The 24,537-nt window shown below is 47.8% G+C and overlaps 1 pseudogene; it reads left to right on the forward strand.

Moving 5' to 3' along the window:
* The first annotated feature begins 6,586 nt into the window (after positions 1-6,586).
* On the forward strand, positions 6,587-24,537 carry LOC131478062 (ubiquitin-like FUBI-ribosomal protein eS30 fusion protein; annotated as a pseudogene).

A 24,537-nucleotide genomic window follows, 5' to 3' on the forward strand; every position in this document is an offset into this window, starting at 1 on the left:
CCATATGGGATCCCAGCACATGCAAGACACAGACTTTAGCCGCTAGGCCACCGCACCGGGTCCATCTGCTCCACTTCTTTTTTTTTTTTAAAGATTTGTTTGTTTTTATTACAAAGTCAGATATACAGAGAGGAGGAGAGACAGAGAGGAAGATCTTCCGTCCGATGATTCACTCCCCAAGTGAGCCACAACGGCCAGTGCTATGCAGATTCCGAGCAAGAAGCCAGGAACTTCCTCCAGGTCTCCCATGCGGGTGCAGGGTCCCAAAGCTTTGCGCTGTCCTCAACTGCTTTCCCAGGCCACAAGCAGGGAGCTGGATGGGAAGTGGAGCTGCCGGGATTAGAACTGGCACCCATATGGGATCCCGGCGCATTCAAAGTGAGGACTTTAGCAGCTAGGCCACGCTACCGGGCCCCATCTGCCCCACGTCTGATCCAGCTCCCTGCATATGGACTGGGAAAGCAGTAGAGAATGGCCTAAAGCCTTGGGACCCTGCACCCGCATGTAAGACGTGGAAGAAGCTCGGGACTTCTGGTTCTGGATCGGCTCACTTCTGACTGTTGTGGCCATTTGACAAGAGAAGCAACAGTCAGAAGACCTCTGTTTCTGTCTCATCTTCTCTCGCTATAAATCTGTCTCTCCAATAAAAATGAATAATTTTTTAAAAATTAAAATTGCTAAAACATATAAGGAAGCTCACTAAGGTTAGTTGATACAAGATAAATAAAAATATTTAAATATACTTCTTAAAAATATTTATATTTTTGCACAGCAGAGTAACAGAGAGAGGGAGATTCAGAGAGGGAAAGAATTTTCCATCTTCCAGCTCACTCCCTAAATGGCTACAATAGTTAGAGTGGGGCCAGGCAGAAACCAGGAGTCAGGAGCTTCCTCCCTGTCTCCTCTGTGGGTACAGAGGCCCATGCCCTGGGTTACCTTCTACTGCTTTCCCTGATGCATTAGCAGGGAGCTGATGTGGGATCCTGATTTGCAGGCACCACAACAATGGGCCCAAATGCACTTTGATAATAGCAACTAAGAGAAATCTAATTTTTTTTTTTTTAAGATTTATTTTATTTCCATTACAAAGTCAGATATACTGAGAGGAGGAGAGACAGAGAGGAAGTGGAGCCGCCGGGATTAGAACCAGCAGCCATATGGGATCAAGGCGAGGACCTTAGCCACTAGGCCACGCTGCCAAGCCCGAGAAATCTAATTTTTTTAAAAAGATTTATTTATTTGAAAGAGTCGTTGAGAGCTTTATGGTGATACCATGCATCTGTAATGGGTTTATCAGGATGTAATCCCATTTTAAACAGCATCTGTGAGCCTCTATTTCAATTCACAGTGAAGCTAGTTACCCAGTCTCCCATGGCAGAAACTTGGAAAATTTCCTAGGTTCTTTCCTTTGACACGTGCACCCTGGGTATAAAGTCCTGTTGATTCTGCTTTCAGGAATGTTTCTTCAATCTAGTTCTCCTCCTTTTAATTCTTGACAAATTAATTCAAATCCTTGAAAAAACTTTCCCAAACAAGCTGCAGCTTCCCAGATTCCCAAGAACAAGCTGTGAACTAAGATGGGAAATTCAGCCATGTCACTCCATTTAAAATCCTACCAGTGGGGCCTGCTGCGATGGCCAGGTGGCGAAAGTCCTTGCCTTGCACGTGCCGGGATCCCATATGGGTGCTGGTTCTTATCCTGGCTGCTCCACTTCCCATGTAGTTTCCAGCCTGTGGCCTGGGAAAGCAGTCAGGGATGGCCCAAAGTCTTGAGACCGTATACCCATGTGGGAGACTTGGAAAAAGCTCCTGGCTTCACATCCGCTAAGCTCAGGCTGTTGCAGCCACTTGGAGAGTGAACCAGCACACGGAACATCTCTTTGTCTCTCCTTCTATCTGTAAATTTGTCATTCCAATGAAAAAAATTGAATCTTTAAAAATCATTATTGCAGTGTTGTAGCATAACAAGTAAATCCCACACGCACACTGGTCTGGGTCCAGACTGCTTCATTTCTGATCCAGCTCCCTAACGTCCTGCGAAAGCAGCAGAGGTTTATCCAAGAGTTCCGGACCCCTTTCGGCCTGTGACAACTTGGATGAAGCTCCTGGCTCTTGGCTTCCGCTTGACTTGCCCCTGGCCATTACAGCCAGCTGGGGAGTGAACCCAGAGATGGAAGAGTCCCTCTGTCTCTGACTATGCCTCTCTCTAAAATGTGCCTTTCAAAGGAATACATAAATTCTTTTTTTTTTTTTAAAGATTTATTCATTTTTATTACAGCCAGATATACAGAGAGGAGGAGAGACAGAGAGGAAGATCTTCCATCCGATGATTCACACCCCAAGTGAGCCGCAATGGGCCGATGCGCGCTGATCCGAAGCCGGGAACCTGGAACCTCTTCCGGGTCTCCCACGCGGGTGCAGTGTCCCAATGCCTTGGGCCATCCTCGACTGCTTTCCCAGGCCACAAGCAGGGAGCTGGATGGGAAGTGGAGCTGCCGGGATTAGAACCGGCGCCCATATGGGATCCCGGTGCTTTCAAGGTGAGGACTTTAGCAGCTAGGCCACGCCGGGCCCCAATACATAAATTCTTTTTTTTTTTAATCTTTTTTTTTTTTTTTTTTTTTTTTAGATTTTCATTTTTACTTTTATTACAAAGTCAGATATACAGAGAGGAGGAGAGACAGAGAGGAAGTGGAGCTGCCGGGATTAGAACCGGCGACCATATGGGATCCTGGCGAGGACCTTAGCCACTAGGCCACGTTGCCAGCCCCAATACATAAATTCTTTAAACAAAATTATTAAGGACGCCAAAAAGCTTATGTTTAGGTAAGGTTATATCTATCACTATTTGTTACAAAATAAAATGAGAAACTAAAGAATTATGTAAAGCAATTACAGGTTGATAAAAATGACATACTTTATTCAAAATATAGTTTTGTATTTTTTACAAATCTCTAATATCAGACTAAGATAACCTCTTATTTACTTGATTTGATTGTATGTTAATACTTTTTAAAAAATATTTATTTATTTTTATTGCAAAGTCAAATTTACAGAGAGGAAGAGAGACAGCGAGGAAGATCTTCCCCCCAAGCGGCTACAACGGCTGGAGCTGAGCTAATCCGAAGCCAGGAGCCAGGAGCTTCTTATGGGTCTCCCACACGGGTGCAGGGTCCCAATGCTCTGGGCCGTCTCGACTCTGTTCCCAGGCCACAAGCAGGGATCTGGATGGGAAGTGAGGCCACCGGGATTAGAACTGGTGCCCATATGAATCCCTGCACTTTCAAGGCGAGGACTTCAGCTGCTAGGCTACCACGTTGGGCCCATGCTTTTTAAATCTTAAGATTTTTTTCTTAACTGAATTTTTCCAAATATAATTTTAAAGTTTTCAGTTCATCTGGAATTTGTGCTTTATATATAGTATGAATGAAATGTCATTCCACTTTCTCCATATAAATAGTTGTCAGGCTGCACGTACAAAGCAATCCCTTTTCCCGTTCATCTGCAAAGCTGCCTCTGCTATCATGTCTCATACCCATATGTCTATTTTTGAATCATTGTTCTGTTGCATGGTTCTAGTTGTCATTTTCCTTTTGAAATATATTTTAAAACTTTTTTTTTGTTGTTGGAAAGACAGATTTCCAGAGAGGAGAGATCTTCCATCCTCTGAGTCACTCCCCAGGTGGCCTCAGAGGCCAGAGATGAGTCGATATCAGGCTGGGAGCAAAGAGCTTCGTTCGGGTCTCCCACGTGGGTGCAAAGTCCCAGGGTGTTGAGCCATTCTCTACTGCCTTCCCAGGCCACAAGCAGGGAGCAGGATGGGGAGCAGAGCAGCCTGGACAAGAACTATTGTCCATATGGATCCCGGTGCTTATAAGGCAAGGATTCAGCAGCTGAGTCATTGCACCGGGCCCTCCAGCTGTCTTTCCCAGTTAATATCACACTGTCATTTTTTTTTCTATGTATGTGAAAGTCATGCTGTCCAGCATGTCTAGTACCACCAGCCCCTCAGCACATATTATTTTTTCCCTTTCTTCCTTCTTTCAAGGATGTCTTGGCTACTATGGCCCTTTGGCTTTCCAATTCAGTTTTATTTATTTATTTTGAATTTATTTATTTTAAGATTTATTTATGGGAAAGGCAGATATACAGAGAGGAGGAGAGACAGAGAGGAAGATCTCCCATCCAATGGGTCACTCCCCACGTGACGCAACAGCCGGAGCTGAGCCAATCCAAAGCTAAAAGCCAGGAGCTTCTTCCAGGTCTCACACGTTAGTGCAGGGTCCCACGACCCTCAGTCATCCTCGACTGCTTTCCCAGGCCGAAATGAGGGAGCTGGATGGGAAGTGGAGATGCCGGGATTAGAATCTGCACCCATATGGGATCCAGGCGTGTTCAAGGCAAGGACTTTAACCACTACACTATCTTGCTGGGCCAAATTACTTCATTTTGAAGGCAGAGAGAGAATCTTACAAGTACTGGCTCACTCACCAAATGCTGCAATAACTAAGGCTGGACCCGGCCTAGGCTAGGAGCCTAGAGCTCATAGCAGGTCTCCCGCATAGACGACAAGCACCAAAGTACTTGAGCCATCACCTGCACATTAGCAGGAAGTTGGATACACTACAGAACCATGACTGGATCCTGGGCATTGTGATATGTGATACTGGCTTCCTTAACAGGATCTTATCCATTGAGATGAGTGCCTACCACATTACTGCCTGTGTTTTTTTGTTTGTTTGTTTGTTTTAAGATTTATTTTATTTTTATTACAAAGTCAGATATACTGAGAGGAGGAGAGATAGAGAGGAAGTGGAGCTGCCGGGATTAGAACCAGCGGCCATATGGGATCAAGGCGAGGACCTTAGCCACTAGGCCACGCTGCCAAGCCAAACTACTGCCTGTGTTTTTACAGAAAAGCAAACCAAGTATAGTTTCAGGAACTTCTCTACAATCAACTTCTAAGTATCAGGTGCCATTTAAATTCTGGTCCAATTTTAGAGCCCATGCTTATCCAGAAAGACTACAGAAGGTAAAAAGAGCACAAAATAGGACCCTCGAGAACACCAGTAAATAGGAAAAGAGAAATCATCAAAGAGCTGGAAATAGATCTTTCATTAGCACTGCCATACATGGAGTGGCTTAACCAACAGAAATTTATTTCCTTGGATCTCTGGAAGCTACAAGTCCAAGGTTGATGGCACATAACCCATTGAGCCCCTGTACCCACACATGTGGGAGACCTTGAAGAAGCTTCTGGCTCCTGGTTTGGGGAGTGAACCAAGAGAGGGGGAATTTCTCTCCTGCTATCTCTTTCAGTAATGATGCCTTTTAAAGTAAATTTAAAAAAAAAGATTTATTTTTTTTTTTTATTACCAAGTTGGATATACAGAGAGGAGGAGACAGAGAGAAAGATCTTCCATCCAATGAGTCACTCCCCAAGTGACCACAACGGCCAGTGCTGTGCTGATCGAAAGCCAGGAACCGGGAACTTCCTCCAGGTCTCCCACGTGGGTGCAGGAACCCAAGGCTTTGGGCCGTCCTCGACTGCTTTCCCAGGTCACAAGCAGGGAGCTGGATGGGAAGTGGAACTGATGGGATTAGAACTGGCACGTGCAAGGCGAGGATTTTAGCCACTAGGCCATACCACCATGCCCTTTTTAAAGTAATTTGAAACATTTTAGGATTTATGGGCCTGTTGCAGTAGCCTTGTGACTAAAATCCTTACCTTGCATGTGTATGTAATTCAGGTCGAGACTGGAGAAAAGAGAAGGCAGGTGCTGAGATCTTCCAACAGGTCTCCCCATGGAGGGAGGACCCCAATTACCTGAGCCATCCATGCTGCCTCCCAGGGTCTGCACTGACAGGGAATCAGTCATCTGAAGCCAGAACCAAGGATGGAAGCCAGGCACTTGGCTGTGGGATGCAGCCATTTTAACCACTAGGCCAAATGCCGGCTCCCTAGGGGTTTGCATCTGTTATGGGAAATATACCAACTGTGACTGACTTTACACATTCCAACCTTGAGGTCCGCCAAGCCAAGTCGGGTGTAGTGAATTCAGGCTATAAACTTGGGAGGGGTGGAGCTTGTGAATACCCAGGAGAGGAATGCTGCCCTGACTCAGAGCTTGACCCAGCCAGTATCCACGTCTTCACGAGAAGTGGACTTCCTGTTTTGTGCTTTCCTGGAGAGCCCATAGGAGTCCTAGCTGTGGCTGTGGGTCCCACCTAGCTGCTTGCCTGCTCAAGCTGCAGGCTCTGTCCATGGTCCCCGGAGGAGCTTTTGAGTGTGAAGTCCTGTCCCTGGGGGTTAGGGCACATAGCTCTAGAGCTGCCACTAACTTTAGCCTTAGATTTCTGGATGCACACATTTACTTTTTTTCATTTGTAAGCAAGTATTCTTGAGTGTTCTGCAGTGGAATCATGACTCAGGGTACTGCTGCACTGGTGGACGTGGAGTCTGATTCTTTGCTGGAGGTCTGTACCCCCATGGCCCCTCGCTGTGGGACCTTGCTCACTGCTGTCTTCCCAGCACAAGCACTCTGCCTGACCCACAGAAAGTCACCAGTAATGACAGGTTGGTTGAATGTATGAAGATAAAGGGAAAATCAGCTCTCAGGAAGGTAAGAGGAAAATTTGAGATAGTAAAGACAGGCCATTGCATTTGGGAGTTGGTGTCATTTTAAGTTTAGTAAAGTAATGAAGACAAAAGCATAGTGTCTGTGGGTTCAAGAGGTCATAGGATGGCAGGAACGTGAGGAAGTGTAATTTCTTTTGCCAGATACCAGAGGGACCCACGTTGTAGAGCAGCAGGTACATGAGTGCTAGTTGCAACCTGGCTGCTCCTCTTCCCATCCAGCTTCCTGCTAACGTGCCCAAGAAGGCTTGGGAAGATGGCCCGGGTGCTCAGGCCCCTGGCACACACATAGCTGACCAGGAAGGAGCCCCTGGCACCTGGCTTCAGTTCACCCCAGTCCGGGCTGTTGTAGCTATTGCTATTTGAGGAGGGCAGCAACAGATGGAAGGTAGACAATCTCTGTTGCTTTACCTTTCAAATAAATGAATCTTAACAGAAAAGGCAAAGGCTGGGACTAGGTAGAGACACTATGGGAGAACAGGTGTGAAAAAGTCACGAGGCTGTGGCTCCCCATGAGGAATGTTAAGGCTGGAAATCACAATTGATGCCACGTCCACCTGGTGATCAAATCAGGCTTTCCCTGAAGCAGCAGCCAGCCTGTGCGACGGGAGAAGACTCATCCTCAGCCTTGAGCCCTACAACAGTCAGGCCTGTTGCATAAACATAAAGGTTACACCGATGCAGACCTGGGAAGTGGCGACATAGTTGGGACCAAAGAACAAAAAGACAAAGGTAACGGAGGGCATGGTGAAGGTGTCTTGAGTTCATTGCCCTTGGCTTCTAAAACGGACAGGGAAAGAAGTCACACCAGGAAGAACATAGTGGGCTGCAACTGTGGTGGATGATGATGATGATGTATATAAGTATCTCTCAAGACTTATTTATTTTAATTTGAAAGGGAGAGTTACGGAGAAAGGGGGTTAGAGATCTTCCATCCACCGGTTCACCCCCCAAATGACCACAATGACTGGACCTGGGCTGATCCAAAGCTGGGGCCAAGAAGCTTCTTCCAGGTTCTTGTGCAGGGGCCCAAGCACTTGCACCATACTCCACTGCTTTGCAGGTGATTAGGCAGGAAGCTGGATTGGAAGTGGAGCAGCTGGGACTTGATCTGGTGCCAACATGGGATGCCAGCATTGCAGGCAGCAGCTCTATGTGCTATGCAACATCAGCCCCAACAATGTATTTTTTTATTTTTAAGAAAAATTTTGTGTGTTTTGAAATGAAAGAGTTCCTTCACAGAACATTGGTCCACAAGGCAAAAGCCCAAGAAGTACTTGTCTTACTACTCTCAATGTTTCTTTTCCTCCTTTTGGCCTGGGACACAAAACTGAGGACTTGGTTTGCATGAGGCCTGTTTTGGGGCTTACAACTCTGGGATCCCGATGCTCCTGGCTGAGCAGGCCATGTGTGTAATACAGAGACCTCTGTTACCTAACTATGGAGTCACAGTAGGTGCTGTCAGTGCGTGCCACCAGCTGCCGTCCTTCAGGGTGCTCAGCTAAGAACATCGCTGACAGCGGAAAAACTTTCTAAGTATCAAGGATGTGGGAAGACAGTGACTATGTTAAACAGCACAGTCAGAATACAGGCAGGACTGGGACCCGGCGCAGTGGCCTAGTGACTAAGGTCCTCGCCTTGAACATGCTGGGATCCCATATAGGCTCCAGTTCTAATCCTGGCAGCCCCTCTTCCCATCCAGCTTCCTGCTTGTGGCCTGTGAATGCAGTTGAGGACGGCTCAAGACTTTGGGACCCTGCACTCGCATGGGAGACCTAGAGACAGCTCTGGGCTCCTGGCTTTGGACTGGCTAGCTCTGGCCATTACGGTCGCTTCAGGGTGCTTTCCCAGGTCACAAGCAGGGAGCTGGATGGGAAGAGGGGCTGGCAGGATTAGAACTGGAGCCCATATGGGATTCTGGCGTGTTCAAGGTGAGGACTTTAGCTGCTAGGCTACCACACCAGGCGCAATATTTATTTATTTTTTAACTGCAAAGTCAGAAGTACAGAGAGGAGGAGAGACAGAGAGGAAGATCTTCTGTCTGATGACTCACTCCTCAAGTGACCACAACGGCCGCAGCTGCGCTGATCTGAAGCCAGGAGCCGGGAACTTCCTCCAGGTCTCCCACATGGGTGCAGTATTCCAAGGCTTTGGGCCGTTCTTGAATGCTTTCCCAGGCCACAAGCAGGGTTTTGGATAGGGATTCAGGGCTTCCGGGATTAGAATCGGCTCCCATATGGGATCCTAGTGCGTGTAAGGCGAGGACCTTAGCCACTAGGCCACCGCGCTGGGCCTAATATGTTTTAAATATTAATGAAGAAACTCTACAGAAAGATGGGCAATTAAAACATGGACGATGGGTGGGCATCTGGCCTGGCAGGTTGGGATGTCCACATCCATACCACAGCGTCTGGGTTTCAGTCCTCATTGCAAGGACTGAACTAACGTGCTGACTAACGTGGATCCGGACATGCAGCTCGTGATGATTCAAGTGGTTGGGTCACTGCCACCCACATGATGACCTGGAGAGTTTTGCCTTCCAGCCTCTGCCTCGCCCTGTCTTGGTTGCTGTGGACATTTGGGAAGTAAATCAGCAGGTAGGTCTTTGTTTATATCTTTTTTTTTTTTTAAAGATTTATTCATTTTATTACAGCCAGATATACACAGAGGAGGAGAGACAGAGAGGAAGATCTTCCGTCCGATGATTCACTCCCCAAGTGAGCCGCAACGGGCCGATGCGCGCCGATCCGATGCCGGGAACCAGGAACCTCTTCCAGGTCTCCCACACGGGTGCAGTGTCCCAATGCATTGGGCCGTCCTCAACTGCTTTCCCAGGCCACAAGCAGGGAGCTGGATGGGAAGTGGAGCTGCCGGGATTAGAACCGGCGCCCATATGGGATCCCGGGGCTTTCAAGGCGAGGACTTTAGCCGCTAGGCCACGCCGCCGGGCCCTGTTGTTATTTTTTTTAAAGATTTGTTTATTTATTAAAAAGGCAGATATACATAGAGGAGGAGAGACAGAGAAGAAAAACTTCCATCCGATGATTCACTCCCCAAGTGGCCGCAACAGCTGGTGCTGCACCGATCCGAAGCCAGGAGCCAGGAACTTCTTTCCGAGTCTCCCACATGGGTGCAGGAACCCAAGGCTTTGGGCTGTCCTCGACTGCTTTCCCAGGCCACAAGCAGGGAGCTGGATGGGAAGTGGAGCTGATGGGATTAGAACTGGCGCCCATATGGGATCCCGGCATGTTCAAGGTGAGGACCTTAACCGTTATGTTATCGTGCCGGGCCCTGTCTATATCTTTCAAATGAATGAATTTTAAAGAAAAACACAGGCAAAACTGGCACTGGCAATCCAGATGCGATCCAGCTTGAGCCCCAGCTGCTCTGTTTGAGATCCACTCCCTGCTGATGGCCTCGGGAAGTGGCAGAAGGCTCAAGTGCTTGGAACCCTGCATGCACGTGGGAGACCCAGAAGAAGCTCCTGGCTCCTGGCTGTGGATGGGCCCCCTAGCTCCATTCATTGCAGCCATTTAGGGAGTGAACCAGTGGATGAAAGATCTCTGCCTCTCCCTTTCTGTAACTCTGGCTTTCAAAATAAATAAATAAATAAATAAATAAATAAATAAATAAATAAATAAATAAATAAATAAATAAAAACAAAAACCACTGTGGCACCAGTGCTGTGCTGTAGTTGGTTAAGCTGCTGCCTGCAGTGTTCTCCTGCCATAAAGACACTGGTTCAAGTCCCAGTTGCTCCTCTCATCTAGCCCCTGCTAATACACCTGGGAGAGCCATGGAAGATGGCCTAAGTGCTTAGGCTCCAGTGCACCTGTGGCAGAACTCAAAAGGCTCTTGGCTCCTGGACTGAATTCCTTGTTCCTGACTCTCAGTTGCCTCAGTCTTTGACCCTAAACAGTGGATGGGAGTTTTATTTGTTTAATCATGTCTCTTGGCCTCACAAATAAATTATAATTAGTTAACAATTTAAAAAAATTCAGGGAAGTGGTCTTCACACTTGATATTAGCCAAAAGGCCGAAAAATGATGAGAGGTGGTCTTCAACTTGTTGATGCTTTAATGAGGGTGAAAAAAGTGATATTTGGAAAAATTACACAGGAATTACTGACCAGCTGTTTGCTTGCCTGCCATGCTGGCGTGGAGATTCACCGGAGGGGCATGAGTTGGGCCTAGATGATTTTCAAGATTACAACTTTAATTTTTTTTGATTTATTTTTATTTGAAAGGCAGATTTTAAAGATAGAGAAGGAGAGATAAAGTCTTCCATCTGTTGCTGCATTCCCCAAATAATCTTAATGGTCAGAGCTGAGCTGATCCAAAGCCAGGAGGCCAGGAACCTGTTTTTGGGTCTCCCGTATGGGTGCAGGGGCCCAAGGAGCTGGTTTCCCAGGTCATACGCAGGGAACTGAGTTGGAAGCGAAAGAGCCAGGTCACAAATCAGCATCCATAGGAGATGTCAGAGCCACCGATGGAGGACTGGCGTGCTGCGCTACTACACCGGCCCTCACAATTCAGTGTATTTCATCAAATTTCCTAAGCCTCGGCCCTGCCTGCCAAGCCCTAAATCCCGAACACTCTTATCTTTTGTTTTTATGGAGAGGATGTCTACTGAGACCTGCGTCAGCACAGTCCATGTGAAGAAAGGTCTTCACAAGTGCCAGCCAAACGACCCAGAGGACACAACGACAAGTACTGACTGAAGGGATGCAGGACACCCTCAAGTTTGCTTTTGTCTTCCTCAGCCTCAGTGGCATTTCGATGGGACATTCAGCAAGTTTCATGGACATGCCAGCGTTACCACCTTCAGGTGAAAGCAATTGCAGTCAGTTTAAAACACTCTCTGTAGGGCCTGGTGGCGTGGCCTAGCGGCTAAAGTCCTCGCCTTGAAAGCCCCGGGATCCCATATGGGCGCCGGTTCTAGTCCCGGCAGCTCCACTTCCCATCCAGCTCCCTGCTTGTGGCCTGGGAAAGCAGTCGAGGATGGCCCAAAGCTTTGGGACCCTGCACCCGCGTGGGAGACCCGGAAGAGGTTCCTGGTCCCGGTATCGGATTGGCGCGTACCGGCCGTTGCGGCTCACTTGGGGAGTGAAACATCGGATGGAAGATCTTCCTCTCTGTCTCTCCTCCTCTCTGTATATCTGATTTTGCAATAACAATAAAATCTTAAAAAAAAAAAAAAAACCACTCTCTGTACTCAAGAGGGTGCCAACGTCTCAGGTCCTCACCACACTTTTGAATCCCCTCACCCCACGGCGAGGGTCGCGGTAGCCTTTGTGCCAAGAGGATGGCGGGTTCCTCCTCCCCTCCTCCTCAACGCTGACACAGAGCAGGAAGAGAAGGGAGAAGGCTGTTCGTGGCCTCAAGCCTCTGGGCCTGGCTGACCTGGAAACCGACCGTGGTGTGTGCAGTGGAAGGGGCCCATCAAATTTCCCTTTCCTGTGGCAATGGCCGCTTCCTGGAGGGGACTGAGGGACACCAGTGCTGTGGTCATCATCAAGGACTTCCCTACCCTTTCAGGCAGTTCTCTTAAGCCGCAGTTATAATAGATCCACACTTATTCTCCAAGCTTTGTGAAGTTTTTCTTTTTCTTTTTTTTTAAAAAGATTTATTTATTTTTATTGCAAAATCAGATATACAGAGATGAGGAGAGACAGACAGTAAGATCTTCCGTCCGATGATTCACTCCCCAAGTGAACTGCAACGGCCGGTGCTCAGTTGATCCGAAGCCAGGAGCCAGTAACTTCCCTCAGGTCTCCCACACGGGTGCAGGGTCCCAAAGCTTTGGGCCGTCCTCAACTGCTTTCCCAGGCCACAATCAGGGAGCTGGATGGGAGTGGAGCTGCTGGGATTAGAACCGGCACCCATATGGGATCCCAGCGTGTTCAAGGTGAGGAGGACTTTAGCCGCTAGGCCACCGCGCCAGGCCCTATTTATTTATTTATATTGCAAAGTCAGATATACAGAGAAGAAGAGAGACAGAGAGGAAGATTTTCAGTCCGATGATTCACTCCCCAAGTGGCTGCAATGGATTGAGCTGAGCCAATTCGAAGCCAGGAACCAGGAGCCTCCTCTGGGTCTCCCACATAGGTGACAGTGTCCCAAGACCCTGGGCTGTCCTCTACTGCTTTCCCAGGCCATAAGCAAGGAGCTAGATGGGAAGCAGGGCTGCCGGGACACAAACTGGTGCCCATAACGAATCCCTGCACATGCAAGGCGAGGACTTTAGCCACTAGGCTATTGCCTTGGACCTGAAGCTTTTCTTTTTAAAGGTTTATTTGAAAGGCAGAGTGACAGAGAGACATCCTTTTCTTTTGGTTCACTCCCTATTGACTCCAGCAGCCACGTCTGCGCCCTGTTGCAACTGGGAGCCAGGAACTCCATCCTCTTCTCCCTCATGGGAATCAGGACCCAAGGATTTGGGATATCATCCACTGCCTTCTTAGGTGCATTAGCAGAGGAGCTGTATTGGAAACTGAGATGCCAGGACCTAAAGTAGTGCTCCAATGATGGAATCAGTTGCAAGTTGCAGCTTAACTAGATAAGCCACAATGTTTGACGTGGCTTTGGTCCTTGGTGAGAAGCCTTGCCCTCCACCCCCACCTCGAAGCCCCTCTACCCAGGTTTAAGAGCGAATCACCCCCCCCCCATCTCTTGTCCTTGGGATTGGATAGGGCATACACATGGCAATGGCTTTCCTGGAAGAAAGCGATTCTACATAAACTGCCTCCACTTTTTTTTTTTAAGATTTTAAATTTTCGGGCCCAGCACGGTAGCATAGTGGTTAAGATCCTCGCCTTGCAAGCGCCGGGATCTCATATGGGCGCTGGTTCACATCCCGGCGGCCCTCCTTCCCATCCAGATCCCTGCCTGTGGCCCGGGAAAGCAGTCGAGGATGGCCCAGAGCATTGGGACCCTGCACCCACATGGGAGACCTGGCTCCTGGCTTTGGATCAGCTCAGTTCTGTTGCGATCATTTGTAGAGTGAACCAGCAGATGGAAGATATTTCTCTGTCTCTCCTTGTCTCTGTAAATCTTTCCAGTAAAAAAAAAATAAATCTTAAAAAAAAAAGTTGTGGGATGGGTCCTTGGTAGTTTCTTTCCAATTTCTGCCTGCATTTCCTGTGCAAAACCCTGGTCCCGCTGGCTAAAACATCCTAAGCACACAACATCATGGCCTCTATCTATGCTGCTCTCATGGTGCTTATCTGTGGTTTAGTCATATGTGCAGGCCAAGTCAGAGGTTAGTCATCAAGCTGGTTCAACATGATCTGCTCATGACACGAAAGCCCAGGCCACAGCCCCAGAGTGAGATCTGTCAGGACTCCTCCTTGCCTCCATACCTAGCTCCTTCTGAGAGTGCATCCAGAGGGTTTGGCTTGAAAGAGCCAGTCCTGTGCTTTGGAACTTGTCATTTACCAAATAATTTTTAGATAACTTACCTTTTCTGCAATTTGAAAATGTACTGAAAGCCAAGTTTTTGTTGATGTTTGTTTTTGAGAGGTAGATACAAGGGACCTCACCCATCTGCTGGTTCCTTGCCTGATATGCCTACAGCAGCCAGGACTGAGCCTGAGCCAGAGTACGCAGCTCACAATGGACAAAAATCCATCCCATGCACTCAGATAGGGGAGGTGGACATCCCAACCAGACAGCCCATGTCCGCTCCTGGAATTTCACTTTCAGTCACAGGATTAGCACATAAATATTCATTCTCTTTGTAGAAAAGTAAAACAAGTAAGACTCAATTTCCTTTGGTTTCCACCTCCAATTCCACTTGCCTAACTCACCCTAGAAGCAAGTGCCATTCTCAATTTTGTATTTCTTCTTCAAGACCTTTTTTCAATTTAATCTGTTTGGTTTTTTTTAATGTAAACTGTAAAGTGGGACAATAATATTTCAAGAAAAGAACAAAGGTGAGCTGTGATGTGAGTCATGTTTTCTTCCTTTTGAGCACCTCCATGTGTTGTTTAATAGCAGCTGAGATCCACAGCAGGAAAATAGCTTGACACTAAATTCAAGTTTTTTTCAGGAAGGGAGTGACCAGCTCTCTCTTCAATCTCAGAAAAATAGAAAGATTTTTGGTTCTGTTTTTCCCTAAAACTCAACAACCATCCCACGCAGATTCTGCACAAGCACCTGCTGGGGTCCCCGCATGCTGGAGAGCAGTGACGGCCAATGCCTAGACACCAGGCCACTTCCTTTTTCCTCTTTCATTTTAGCCAGGCAAGGATGATGTTGTATTTTATGTTTTCTGTTGCCTCTGGCTTTCTTTCAAATTGCAAAAATGAGGCGATCATATGCCTGGATTCTTTCTCAAAATAGCTTTTCAGCAAAGTATGATGGACAAACCAAAGCAAAATCCCTCCTCCGCAATGTCATTCGCCCATCACCGCATGGGACTGAGAACAAGCCACCACGTAGCTCTTCCTACTGTGAGCGGGGAAGCAAAAGGCAGGGCTCCCAAGTGGCTGCTTCTAGGCAGCCTGGAGCTGGAGTTTGTTTTAGCAAACATGTCATTTTATTGAGTAGCGATGCTTTACCAGTCATGATGAGAATTTCATGTCTGTAGTTTCACTCTGAAATTCATATGCCATAAAGATTTGTATTATCATTCTGACCACAATATAATGAAAGGTCTGAAGCTCAAAGTTTAATAATTCTGGGCTTTTCTTACGTTACTTTGCTATTTTAAGATTTATGTTCCTTTTATTCAAAAGGCGGAGCATCAGAGACAGGAAGAGAGTGAGGAAAAAAAAAGAGAAAGCCCTTCCATCTATTGGGTCGTTCCCCAGAAACCTACAGCAGCCAGGGCTAGGCCAGGCTGAAGCTAGGAACCAAGAATTCCATCCAAGTCTCCCACATGGGTGGCAGAACTCAAGTACTTGAGCCAGTAACCGCTGCCTTCCCAGTGCGTTAGCAGCAAGCTGGATCAGAAGTGCAGAGTAGCCAGGACTTGGATCAGTGTCCAACATAAGATGTGAACATCCCAAGCAGAAGCTCAGCCCACAGTGCCACAATGCCCGCCTGATAATAGCTCTGCTCTCAAACTGGGACTCGCTGAGGAAAAGGAGAAGTAAGTGTAAGGACAGTGCTGGCGAGTGGGAGGAGGCATCTGGGTGCAGAAGTGAGAAGCATGAATACATGGGGAGAACAGAAGAGATAGGAGGAATGGTAGAATAAGAGGAAGGAAAGCCCAGGGCCCCACAAAAATTGCTAGTCATTCTCCCCACTGAGATTGGGCCAGGCTCTAGACTGTTTCAGCAAGTCACCATAGCAGCCATATCTTTCTATGACAACAAAGGCTTGCAGGCTAAATAGGAACATTGTTGATAATGTGGGCTGAGCAGAAGTGGGACCGCTGAGTCAAGGGCAAATTGTGCCGAAAAGGCAGATTCCCGTGGTGTGCCCTCACTCAGTTCCCTCGCCAGCACAGCCTCAAGACAAGAAAGGGCTCAAGGCCTCACATTTTCCTTGATTCACAGCAGTCACAGCTGAGAGCTGAGCCCTGCACACATCTTATTTTTTTTTTTTACTAATTATGCAAATTCCTGCCCAACTGGGGGATCCCCTTAGTGCGAGAGGGGAAAAGCAGAAGCTCTTGCTTCCTATTTTTTCACCCAGGTGCCACTTTCGGAGCCAAGTGAGGGGTCGAAAGAAGCTCGATGGTGATGGCGCTCATCAGATGCAGGTGGGGCAGCCCCAGTTGCCAAGGCAAGGAAGAGAAGCCCGGAGCGAGTGTGCAAGAGCAAACAGAGAGAGCAGCTGCAAGGGCTCAGTGGACCCTGGCCAGAGATACTCGGGACCCTCCCTTAAATCACCAAAATCATTCTCAGCTAGGGAATCCCCCATGGGGGATTTTTTTTTTTTTTTTCATTGTACGGATGAAGCAATTAGTATGCAGAGCACTGAGAAGTCATAGAAATATCCTGAAATGCACAACACAGCCCCCACAACAACTCAGAACTATTCTGATGTAAAACAGTAGTATTCCAAGACAGCCAAACCCCAACTGAGACGACGCAGGCCCATCACATGAGGCCTCTCCTTGGTCTACTTCAGGGGCCCTGGTGTGAGGTGAGCTACCTGAACGGTGTGCCAGAGCAGTCTGCTTGTTCCCCTAGCCCAATTTGCAAGGCAAGCATTTTTGTTGACTTCCCACAAAAATAAATGTCAGAGTCCAAATGTGCTGTGAAATAAGCTGCTTCCAAAGAAGGCTACAGAGCAGCTGCCTGCCCGGAGCCTTGCAACCACACCAAATATGTGACCACTTGGTCATATGAACACTCTGAACTTGGTGACCTTAACTTTTTCTTCTTAAATATTTATTTTATTGGCAAGGCAGATACATACAGAGAAAGAGGGACAGAGAGAAAGATTTTCCATCTGCTGATCCCAAGCATCGCAACAGCCAGAGCTGAACTGATTAAATTCGAAGCCAGGAGCCTCTTCTGGGTCTCCCACACGGATGCTGAGTTCCAAGGCTTTGGCCTGTTCTCCACTGCTTTCCCAGACCACAAGCAGGAAGCTGGATGGGAAGTGGAGCAGCTTGGATACGAACTGATGCCCACACAGGATCCCAGCGCATGCAAAGTGAGGACTTTAGCGACTGGGTCAAGCTCAGTAATCTCGAATGCCTCTTTTATTCCAAAATGCCTGTTAAGTGCCTGTAAGCAGCTGTAGCTAGTTTGACTTAGTGAAGAAATGATTCAGAAATGCAATGCAGGAAGTCTGAGGGTGACACAGACTTTCCTACTCATAAAAGTCACTTCAGCCACAGGTCTTCGTGTCAATCCAAGACGCATGATCACTGAATAACACCAGGGTTTTCCCCTTACGTGTCTGTGTAACTGCTATCCACATAGCATGGCTTTTGGTGAGCTGCTTCTGAAACTCACGTTTCCTCCTGGGTATTTTTGAAAATCTACCATGAAACTTTTGTCTCCAGTTAAAAATGTGGAGACACTAGAACTGGGTTTGAGACTAAAGGCCGGCAGTTGGTCCAAACCAAGAGTGACATATACTAATGGGTATGTAGTCACAGCAGTTAGTACATGGAATTATTGGAATAAAGATCATGTGCTCTGTAAATCCTATTCAGTCTCTTCAATCTACTAGAGAATAACTGAGTTCACAGCATACACGCATCTGTAGCATCTACCCATGATAAATATATGATGGGGTTGGATATTTGAAAGCAGCAGTTATTGCATGGAAAACCCACATCCCATCATTGCCTAGGTGTGAGTTCTGCTCATTCCATTAGTTAAATCTTTCCTCACATTTTTTATGCCTGGTCACTCTTTCCTTTTTTTAGGCTTTATTTTATTTCTTTATTTTTATTACAGAGTCAGATATACAGAGAGGAGGAAAGAGAGAGAGGAAGATTTTATGTCCACTGATTCAGTCCCCATGTGGCTGCAATGGCCAGAGCTAAGCCCATCCGAAGCCAGGAACCAGGAGCCTCTGCTGGGTGTCCCACACAGGTGCAGGGTCCCAAAGCTTTGGGCCGTCCTCGACTACGTTTCCAGGCCACAGGCAGGGAGCTGGATGGGAAGTGGGGCAGCCAGGATTAGAACTGGCACTCATATGGGATCCCGGCACATTCAAGGACTTTAGCCACTAGGCTACCACATTGGGTCCATACTTGATCACTCTTACACCACCACTGCCACTGGCTTTCATCTTCTTCTCCCTAATTCTTTCTCTCTCTATATATATATTTAAAATATTTACTTATTTTATTGGAAAGTCAGATACACAAAGAGGAGGAGAGACAGAGAGGAAGATCTTCTGTCCGATGATTCAATCCCCAAGTGAGCGCAACGGCCGATGCTATGCTGATCCGAAGCCAAGAGCCAGGAAACTCCTCTGGGTCTCCCGTGCGGGTGCAGGGTCCCAAGGCTTTGGGCTGTCCTTAACTGCTTTCCCAGGTCACAAGCCAAGAGTTGGATGGGGAGTGGAGAGCTGCTGGGATTAGAACTGGCGCCCATGTGGGATCCCGGTGCGTTCAAGGCAAGTACTTTAAACCGCTATGCCACCGTGCTGGGCCACTCCCTAATTCTAAATTATCCTGATTCAAGTTAAACACAAACTGACTTACTGATTGAACTCTCCAAGGCCTATACTTTTTCTTCCGGCTAAGATGGAGGCTTTATTAAGGATGGCGGGCCTTTGGCACGGTGCTGAGGATGCCAGTTAGGATGCTCATGTGGCTCCCTGCAGGGTCAGGGTCTGAGTTTCAGCTCTGGGTCCTGACTCCAGCTTCCGGCTGACGCAGGTCCTGGGGAACGTGCTGACGGTTCAGCGGCTGGATTCCTGCCTGGACTGAGAACCTGGCTCCTAGCTGCAGCTCAGTCTAATCTTAGCTACTGTAAACATTTAGGGAGTGAACTAGCAGATGGGAGTCCTCTCTGGTTCTGTGTCTTTTTCTGCCTCTCTAATAAACAAACAAAAATGCAAAAATACAGCTGATTTTTTTAAACAAGAAGTCAAAAGAACAAAGCTTGTACAAACGTATCCCACCCTCCTTCGCTGTTGGACGTGGGAACTCCCTTAGTTCTTAGTGACTCTTGCTTTTCCTCCACTTCACCACCCCATTGTCCTTGCCATGACACAGGAAGAGTCCTAACTCCACAGTCTCACAAACCCCAACATTATTCTGACTATAAAGTTGTGGCCTTCAGATTATTCACATGCTTTACTTCTAAATCATCTGCTCTTTGACCTTATAAAGACTTTTAAAAAATATTTATTTGGGACCTGGCATGGTAGCCAAGTGGCTAAAGTCTTTGCCTTGCATGCACCGGGATCCCATATGGGCACCAGTTCACGTTCCGACTGCCCTGCTTCCCATCCAGCTCCCTGCTTGTGGCCTGGGAAAGCAGTTGAGGACGGCCCAAAGTCCTGGGACCCTGCACCCACGTGGGAGACTGGAAGAAGCTCCCGGGTCCTGGCTTTGAATTGGCTCAACTCTGACTGTTGCAGCTGCTTGCAGAGTTAACCAGCAGATGGAAGACCTTTCTCTGTCTCTCCTTCTCTGTGAATCTGACTTTCCAATAAAAATCTTTTTTTAAAAAGTATTTATTTGAGGCCCAGCGCCATGGCCTAGTGGCTGAAGTCCTCTCCTTGAACGCTCCAGGATCCCATGTGGGCTGCCGGTTCTAATCCCAGCAGCTCCACTTCCCATCCCATCCCATTCCCCACAAGCTCCCTGCTTGTGGCCTGGGAAAAAAAGTCGAGGATGGCCCAATGCTTTGGGACCCTGCACCCATGTGGGAAACCCGGAGGAGGTTCCTGTTCTTGGCATCGGATCGGCACAGTACCGGCTGTTGCGGTCACTTGGGGAGTCAATCATCGGATGGAAGATCTTCCTCTCTGTCTCTCCTCCTCTCTGTGTATCTGACTTTGTAATAAAAATAAATCTTTTTTAAAAAAGTATTTATTTGGAAGTCAGTTACAAGAGAGAGAGGGAGAAAGATAGAAATCTTTATCCGCTGGTTGACTCTCCCAGCCGACCACAATGGGCAGGGTGGAGTCAGGTGTTTCACCTAGGCCTCCCATGTGGGTAGCTGGGGCCCAAGCACTTGAGTCATCCTCTGCTGCTTTTCCCACGCTTTTGGCAGGAAGCTGAATCAGAAGTGGAGCAGCAGGGACATGAACCTACACCCACATGGGATGTCAGCATTGCAAGAGGCAGCTTTAATCCACCATGTTATTTATTTATTTATTTATATTGGAAAGGCAGATATAGAGAGGAGGAAAGACAGAGAAAGAACGTACTTCTGTTTGCTGGTTCACTCTCCAAGTGAACTGGGCTGATCTGAAGCCAGGAGGCAGGTGCTTTCTCCAAGCCTCACCTGGTGAGGACCCGCGCACCTGGCCATCCTCTGTCGCTTCCCCAGGCACACTAGCAGGGAGCTGGACTGAAAATGGAGCAGGTGGGACTTGAACTGGTGGTGCTCCTGTGGAATGCTGGCACTACAGGTCATGGCTTTATCCTTTATGCCACAGCACCAACCCGTAAGACTTTTCTTAGGCTGAGTTTATTGGTCTACTTTCTTATCTGGGCTGAATTAGGTGGATTCCTTGGGCCATCATTCACCAGCACCTCCATCCCCTGGTTCCTTTGTCAGCGCACTTCCTGTGTCTGGTGCTGATTCACTCTCTCCATTGTCTGCAATGGCTGGGGTGGGACCAGGCTGGGGCCAGGAGTCCTCCTGGTGCTCCTATGGGTGCCAGCAACGCATTGCAGGCAGCAGCTTAACGTGCGGCTCCATTCCCTTTTAGATGTTAGCCTTTGTTAACGTCAGCTCTGTGTTTCTGTTCTAGCTATTTCACTTCATGGGTTTGTTACTATGCCTTGAAGACGCCCAGAATCTTTTTTTTTTTTTTTTTTTCCAATTTACTAATTTGAAAGAGTTACAGGGAGAGGGAGTGGCAGATTCCATCCACTTGTTCACCCCTCATTGGCTGGGTTGGGCCAGGCCAAAGTCTGAAACTCTATCCGAGTCATCCATGTGGCGTGGCAGGGGCCCAAGTTGGGCCACCTTCTGCTGCTTTCCTAGACAGATTATCAGGGAGCAGGCTTGAACCGGTGCTCGTATGGGACACCAGTGTTGCAGGAGGCTCTTTAACCTACTGAGATCATGCATGTCCATCTTGATTTCTGCTCTAACTCAACTCCTGAATCCAGCAACCTGTTAGTCAGCTAGTCCTGGGTGTCTTAGGGGCACCTCGAATTGAGCTCTCTGCAAAAATTCAATGCATCATCTTTCTGGCTGGATTTGCTCTCTCCTGGGACATAGCATTGGCATCTGGTAACACAGACCGGAGGGCTAGTTTTCAACCAGACCCCTTTCTTTTCCCAAGCCCCACATTCCACAACAGACTGTATTCACTGAGTTTGCCTCTTGGATCTATCTGTTCACTCTCTTCCATGATTTTTTTTTTTTAAAGATTTATTATTATTGGAAAGCCGGATATACAGAGAGGAGGAGAGACAGAGAGGAAGAGCTTCCATCCGATGTTTCACTCCCCAAGTGAGCCGCAACGGGCCGGTACGCGCCGATCCGATGCCGGGACCAGGAACCTCTTCCGGGTCTCCCACGCGGGTGCAGGGTCCCAAAGCTTTGGGCCTTCCTCGACTGCTTTCCCAGGCCACAAGCAGGGAGCTGGATGGGAAGTGGAGCTGCTGGGATTAGAACCGGTGCCCATATGGGATCGCGGGGCTTTCAAGGCGAGGACTTCAACTGCTAGGCCACGCCGCCGGGCCCACTCTCTTCCATGATTTTGACAGCACGATAAACTATCTTACTGTGCATCCAACCAGCTAAGTGGAGTATTGAACAGATTCCTCCACCCAGGAATTTTATTCTTACTTCAAATCTACTTTGCGCCAAACTGAACTCATCTTTCTCATCACACAACCAAAATCTCAAGTTTTCTATCTCATTAGCAGCTCAACTAACTACATACATTTTATTGCTGCCGATCTCATCCACACACTGTATACGGTGAGGAAGATGAATCTATACAGCCTATTTGATATTATTCCATGGAAAAAAATCAGCAGCAGCTTCTTACTGCCTGCAGGATAGAGTCCAAAGGGCCTGTTTGCTCAGCTCTGGCTTCCTTCTTTCTCTCTGGCCTCACCCTTGCCTGCTTGCCAGGCTACTCTTTCAGTTGCTACAATGTAAACCCTCTGTGCCTTTTGCATAGGGGGTCTTCTCACCCCAGGAGCCCTTCCCCCAGTTTTGCAGAACAGATCCTACTCCTCAGATTTCAGCTTTGAGGTTACTTTCAGTGAAAGGATTCTCCTGTCTTTTCTCCACCACCCCTTTGAACTGGATGGGTGTCCCTACTCAGTGCTTCAGGGCATTTAAAAATCCCCCTCTTAGCACTGAACCCCTGGATTCTAACTGCTCCTCATATGTTACACGCTCTCAGAGGATAGAGACCATATTTTATATGCTATTGCAGTCCCTGTAGTAAATGCCTCTGTTTAATTATTACAACCCTTTATGTTTGTATGTTGCAGATAAGATGGAAGAGAGGGTTGTATAATTTTTTTTTAAAGATTGATTTATTTCAAAGGCAGAGTAACAGAGACTATTTTATCCCCTGGTTTACTTCCCAGTGACCACAATGCCCAGTCTGAGCCAGGCTAAAACCAGGAACAAGAACGCCATCTGAGTCTTGCACATGGATGGCAGGGCTCTAAGTACCTGGGCCATCCTCCATTGCCTTTCTCAGGTGCATTAACTGGGAGCTGGACTGGCAGTCAAGCAGGCAGGACCCAACTTGTCCAGAATTATCAAAACAACGACTTAAAACCAAGGCAGCCTAGTGACTAGAACCTGTCCTCCCCGAAATCAGCACGGTCTGCCTAGATCTGTTCTTTGCAGTCCCTAGTGGTTGCTAGCCCTGCCTGCCTTCCTGGCATGGCCTCCAGCCATTGTCCAGGACACACCTGACCAACTACGGCAAACACCCTCACCCTCCTCCGAGCGTGCTTCCTTCTCCACCCTGCTTTCCTGGAGCCATTCTATTCATCTTTTGGAATTTATTTCATGAACTTCCCACCTTGTTTCCCCATCCTTGGCCGTCCACGGAGCCAACCCTGCCTCTGTTCTCTGCAGCTGTGTGACTTGGGGTTTTAGCAAAGTTATTTTGATCTAGTTTTTTTTTTCTCCTAACATTTTCTTTTGCCTCCCTCAGCTTTCTCATTTGTGTAATAAGAATGGTAAGATTTCACAGAGCTATGAGGATTAAATGACAGTATGTAAAACAAGCATAGTCTTCAAAATATTTAACAATTTAAAACAATTTTAAGAGATGTACTTCATTCTTTGAAAGGCAGGATTTGGAGAGAGAAAGGCAGAAACAGAGAGAAACCTTCACTTACTGGTTCATTCCCTAAAAGGCCCACTCAATTCTTTGGGACAGAAAGCTTTTAGAGAATGCATAGCTACTGGAGCTGGTTCCAATAGCTCCGCCGGCAAGGCCAGCACCAATTAGAGTCCCTTTTGTTTCACTTCTGATCCTACTACCTGCTAATACACTTGGGAAAGCAGAGGAGGATGGCCCAATTACTTGGGCCCCTGCACCTACATGGGAGACTTGGAAGAAGCTTCTGGCTCCTGCCTTCAGACTGGCTCAGCTCCAGTGGTCATTTGGGGAGTGAACCTGCACATGGAAGACCTCTCTTTGTCTCTTCTTCTCCCTCTGTAACTTTGTCTTTCAAAAAATAAACCTAAAGAAACCAAAAAAGCAACAAAACAAAACACATGAAGAGTGTGTGCATGCCCTCATCTCCTCTTGTTTCTGGGCTTCATCTTGTAGCAGCAGTGAGGAGGTGCCGTGGGTCAGCTGCTCATATGCAGCTGTTTGCCCGCAGGAGCTCCACACCCTTGAGGTGACCAGCCAGGAGACTATGGCCCAGATCAAGGCTCATGTGGCCTCCCTGGAGGGCACCGCCCTGGAGGACCAGGCCGTACTGCTCATGGGCACGCCGTTGGAGGATGAGGGCGTCTAGACCCAGTGTGGGGTGTAGGTCCTAAGCACGCTACAGGTAGCCGGACACATGCTGGGGGTGGGTGGGTAAAGTCCATGGCTCCACGGGGAAATGTGCGAGGTCAGGCTCCGAGGGTGGCAAAGCAGGAGAAGACGATGACCGGCCAGGCCAAGCGGAGCGTGCAGTACAACCGGCACTTCATCAACATGGTGCCTGCCTTCGGCAAGAAAGGCCCCAATGCCAACTCCTAGGGTACCCTCGCAGTCCTGGTGCTAATAAAGCTGCTCTGCCCACCAAAACAAAACAAAACACAACACACAGCTACGACAATGAGCAAGAATAGCTATTTAAAGCATTGCTGAAAGAGT

This window comes from Ochotona princeps, chromosome 2, assembly GCF_030435755.1.
Source record: "Ochotona princeps isolate mOchPri1 chromosome 2, mOchPri1.hap1, whole genome shotgun sequence".
Classification (NCBI taxonomy): domain Eukaryota; kingdom Metazoa; phylum Chordata; class Mammalia; order Lagomorpha; family Ochotonidae; genus Ochotona; species Ochotona princeps.